Consider the following 5,473-nt stretch of genomic DNA (forward strand, 5'->3'; position numbering starts at 1 on the left):
CTTTATTATTTTATTATTATTTTTGTGTCTTTACTTCCGTCGAACCTAATCTATCCCTACCAAGCCTCTTCAACTCTGCATAAATACTGCAACCAACTTTCTTTTGAACCTGTTTACAGTACTCAAGCATTGGTCTTTCTACATACCCCCACATTTCCCTTTATTACCAATTTAATACCTCTTTATTCTTTAGTATGTGTCATGTCAACTAATCCCTTCAATTCCTCAAGTTGCGTCATAAACATTTTTTATCCCCATTTCAGTGTCTGCTTATTGGTTACGGGAACTAATCTTCAGCAGCCGGCCGTTGTGGCCGAGCGGTTCTAGGCTCTTCAGTCTGGAACCGCGCGACCGCTACGGTCGCAGGTTCGAATCCTGTCTCGGGCATGGATATGTGTGATGTCCTTAAGTTAGTTAGGTTTAAGTGGTTCTAAGTTCTAGGGGCCTGATGACCTCAAATGCTAAGTCCCATAGTGCTCAGAGCCATTTGAACCGACCATAATTTTCAGCATCCTTCTATAGGACCCTATTTCAAAAGCTTGTGCTCTCTTCTTGTCTGAACTGCTTATAGTTCACATTTCACTTCTTTTTCAGGAACATTTGTCTTGCTGTTGCAGGGCTGCGTTTTATTTCGCCTCTATTTCGGCGATCGTCATTTATTTTGCTGCCCGTATAACGAAACTAATTTACCACTTTTTGTGTTTCGTTTCCAAATCTAATTCTATCAGTATCAGCTGATTTAATTCTACTATATTACATTTGTATAGTTTTATTTTTGTTGATGTTCATCTTATAACCTCCGTTCATTACGCAATGTATTTCGTTCAGCGTCTCTTCCAAGTTTTTCGCCGTCTCCGATGAATTATTGTTTACGTTTAGTGTCCTTCGACTCTTGTAAGTGCAGTCTGGTTTCTGCGCAAGTTGTAGATAACCTTTCCTTGCTACCTTCGGAATTCGGCCGGCCGTTGTGGCCGTGCGGTTCTAGGCGCTTCTGCTGCCACGGTCGCAGGCTCGAATCCTGCTTCGGGCATGACTGTGTGTAATGTCCTTAGGTTAGTTAGGTTTAAGTAGTTTCTACGTCTAGGGGACTGATGACCTCAGAAGTCCCATAGTGCTTAGAGCCATTACCTTCGGAATTCGAGGAGTATATTCCAGTGAACACTGTCAAAAGCTTTCTTTTAATCTACGATTGCCTTTCTTCCATCTGTCTTCTAAGATGAGTCGTAGGATCAGTGTTGCCTTGCGCGTTATTTCATTTCTCCTGAACACAAACTGATCTTTTCCAAGGTCAGCTTGTACCAGATTCTCAAGTCTTCTATAAATAATTTGCATCGGTGTTTTACAACCCTAACTTTTGGAATAATTAGATTCTTCTCGAAGTCCGAGGGTATTTCGACTTCCTCGTATATATCGCATACACAGGAGGGATAGTTTTGTCACGGTTAGCTGTCCCAAGGATTTCAATAATTCTGTGGGTATGTCGTCTACTTCAGATCATCTGTTTCGACTTAGTTTATGTAATCGTAATTAAATGTGAAAATCTGTTACTGGATCAATTTCTGATATTTTGTAGTTGGATCATCCGTCTAAGTGATATAATATCACGGTTTGTAATTACATTTGAGGGAAGAATGAAAGACCTGACGACGGGGGAAGAGAGCGATGAGTGATAGATGCACCAGTTGTCTTGCACATCGAACTATCCAGAGACGGGCCCTGCCGAGGCTGTATTGGATCGCTTTAGCGACCTCCCAACTCAGATGATACAATTACTGAGAAGTTCAAAGAGAACTTGAGTTTAATTTTAAACATAATTATAGTTTCTGGTGACTTCAATTTAACCTCGATAAGTTGGCGAAAACCCGGAGGTACGCGTAAAACATCATTCGAAATTGTGCTAAACGCATTCTCTGAAAATTATTTCGAGCTCTTATTTCATGGAAAAATATGAATAGTATATGGTTGTAGAAAACGCACTTGAACTTTTAACAACAAATCATCGTGAGCTAATAATGAGCTTCGAAATGGATCCAGGGATTAATGAACACAGGGCTGTCGTAGCGAGACTGAACAACATAACTCCCAAATCCACCAAAAATAAACTAAAAATATTATCTATACATAACAAGCAGACAAAGATTCACTTGGTGCCTTCCTGGAAGACAGTGTCGACTACTTCCAAATTACCATTATAAGTGTATATCACTTGATTTCAAAGAACTAGTATCAACAGTAACTGAAAGATTTATACCAAATAAATTAATTATCAAAACACGGAGCTAAGCCTCCGCTGTAAAAAAAAAAAAATCAACAGGTCAGACACTATTGCAGAAACATCAAAAAAGCTTGCCAAGTTCTAACGAACGCAAAACCGCAAGATTCACGACCTTTTATTGAAGCTCGAAATTTAGCGTGGACAACAAAACTTTGTCTCGAAACGTGGCAGAAAATCCAGAGAAATTCTGGTCATATGTAAAGTGTTCTAGCGGCAAGAAACAAATGCCTTCTCTGCGCAATAGCAATGGAAATATTATAGATGACAGTGCTGCTAAAGCAGAGTTACTAAACACAGCCTTCCGAAATTCCTTCACTAAAGAAGACGAACGAAATATCCAAAATTTGAATGAAGAACAGCTGTCAGCATGAGTAATTTAGATATCCTCGGAGAAGTGAAGCAACTCAAATCACTTAATAAAAGCAAGTCTTCCGGTCCAGATTGTATTCCAATTAGGTTCCTTTCAGAATATGCAATACTTCCATACTTAACAATCATACATAACCACTCGCTCGACGAAAGATTGGTACCCAAAGACTGGGAACCACACTAATATTCAAGAAAGGTAATACCAGTAATCCACTAAAGTGTTCTTGCGGCAAGAAACAATAAATGTCTCTGCGCTATAGCAATGGAAATACTATCGATAACAGTGCTGCTAAAGCAGAGATACTAAACACAGCCTTCGGAAATTCCTTCACTAAAGAAGTCTAACTAAATATACAGAATTTGAATGAAGAACAGCTGTCAACATGAATGACTTAAATATCCTCGGAGAAGTGAAGCAACTAAAATCACTTAATAAAAGCAAGTCTTCCGGTCCATATAATTAACGGCCTATATAATTAACGTCGATATGCAGCAGGATTTTGGAACATGTATTGCGTTCGAACATTACGAATTACTTTGAACAGAACGATCTATTGAAACACAGTCAACACAGATGTAGAAAACATCGTTCTTTTGAAACACAACTGGCCCTTTACTCGCACGAAGTGTCGAGTGCTGTCGATAAGTAATTTCAAATTGATTCCGTATTTCTAGATTTCCAGAAGGCTTTTGGCATCGTACTTCACAAGCGGCTTGTAATCAACTTGCATGCTCATCGAATATTGTCTCAGTTACGTAACTGGATTGGTGATTTCCTGTCAGAGAGGTCACAGTTCGTAGTAACTGACGTAAAGTCATCGAGTAAAGCAGAAGTGATTTCTAGCGTTCCTTGAGGTAGTGTTATAGGACCTCTGTTCTTCCTTATCTGATAAAATATTTAGGAGACGGTCTGAGTAGCCAAGTTGTTTGCAGATGATGCTGTCGTTTATCGTCTAGTAAAGTCATCAGAAGATCAAAACCAATTTCAAAACAATTTAGATAAGATATATTTATGGCGTGAAAATTGGCAACTTACCATCAATAATGAAAAATCTGAGTACATCCACATGAATATTTAAAGAAATCTGTTAAACTTCGGTTACACGACAAATCAGTCAAATTTAAAGGCCACAAATTCAACTAAATAGTTAGGAATTACAATTACAAACAACTTAAATTGGAAAGAACACATAGAAAATGTTATGGGGAGTGCGAACCGAAAACTGCGTTCTATTGGCAAGACACTTAGAAGATGCAACAGATCTACTAAAGAGAATGCCTACACTACGCTTGTCCGTCCTCTTTTGGAATACTGCGGCGCGGTGTGGGATCCTTACCAGATAGGATTAACGCCGTAGTGCGAGAGAGTTCAAAGAATGGCAACATGTTCTGTACTATCAACAAAAAGGGGAGAAAGTGTCAAGGACATGGTATAGGATCTGGGGTGGACATCATTAAAACAAAGGTGTTTCTCGTTGCGGCAGGATATTCTCACTAAATTTCTGTCTGCAACTTTCTCCTCCGAATGCAAAAATATTTTGTTGACGCTGACCTATCAGGGAGGAACGATCATCATGATAAAATGGGGGAAATCAGAGATTGCACGGAAAAATATAAGTGTTCGATAGTGTAATAACAGAGAATTACTGTGAAGGTGGCTCGATGAACCCTCTGTCAGGCAATTATATGCGATTTACAGAGTAAGCATACAGATGTAGATGTAACGTAGCAGCAATTTGCAATTGGTGGAAGGCAGCGCCGGGTTTTCCATATCAGGAGAGGGGAGTGATCAAACGGAACATGCTTCTCGTCACGTCATACAATAACGAAGAAATTGTGACTCCAAAATGTACTGTAATTGTGAAGTAAATGTTCTCCACATTACTCTCTTTTGTTTTGCGTAGTCCATAGAGCACCTAGAAAGTTCGTTACCACAACAATAGTAAACAAAACATTTCATAGCTCTGTAGGTAATGTATTTTCATTCACCACCTCGTTCCTTGGCAAAAAAGAGTCACCCTTTAGCGTCCCATAAATTTGGGAAACTTCGTTAACTACTCCGTGTGTGGAAAACGGACAGCGAAATCTCATATTCGGATATATTGCACGGCTAGTATGGTTACGACGTAGGACCTGCCTTCTGCAGAAACTTGGTAAATTCCTCACCGGGACATTCTGGTTTTGGTTTTCCTTGATTTCACTACACTATTTCAGGTGAAAGTTGTCAACAAGCTCACAGCCAGTTTTCATTTTTTCATGCTTGTTCATCTCTGCGTCTAATTATTCTACCCTCACTTCGCTCAGATGTTACTTAGACTCTGAAGAAGCCTCGTCGTTAAGGATAACGTGCTTGAATATAAATTGCCAATAAATGTTCAGTAGTGAACTTCGTCGAAAGAAATGGGGTAATATAGAAAGCCAAAGGATGGATCACGCATGCGGCTCCAGCTGGCCTGGTCTAACGTGGAAGGGCTGATATCGCCCGCGGGCTATCGCACGCCATGCAGCGACAGTCTCCAAGCAGGCACGCTCATCAGCCGGCCGGAGTGGCCGAGCGGTTCTAGGCGCTACAGTCTGTGACCGCGCGACCGCTACAGTCACAGGTTCGAATCCTGCCTCGGGCATGGATGTGTGTGGTGTCCTTAGGTTAGTTAGGTTTAAGTAGTTCTAAGTTCTAGGGCACTGATGACCTCAGATGTTATTCCCATAGTGCTCAGAGCCATTTGAACCATTCAGGCACGCATCAGTGTTAGGTGACCAAAGCGGAGCAGTTTGCTTGCCACGACAGCACCACCGCTATCTTCTGGGCCAATGCCGTCAGAGACTAAG

This window comes from Schistocerca gregaria, chromosome 1 (assembly GCF_023897955.1).
Source record: "Schistocerca gregaria isolate iqSchGreg1 chromosome 1, iqSchGreg1.2, whole genome shotgun sequence".
Classification (NCBI taxonomy): Eukaryota; Metazoa; Arthropoda; class Insecta; order Orthoptera; family Acrididae; genus Schistocerca; species Schistocerca gregaria.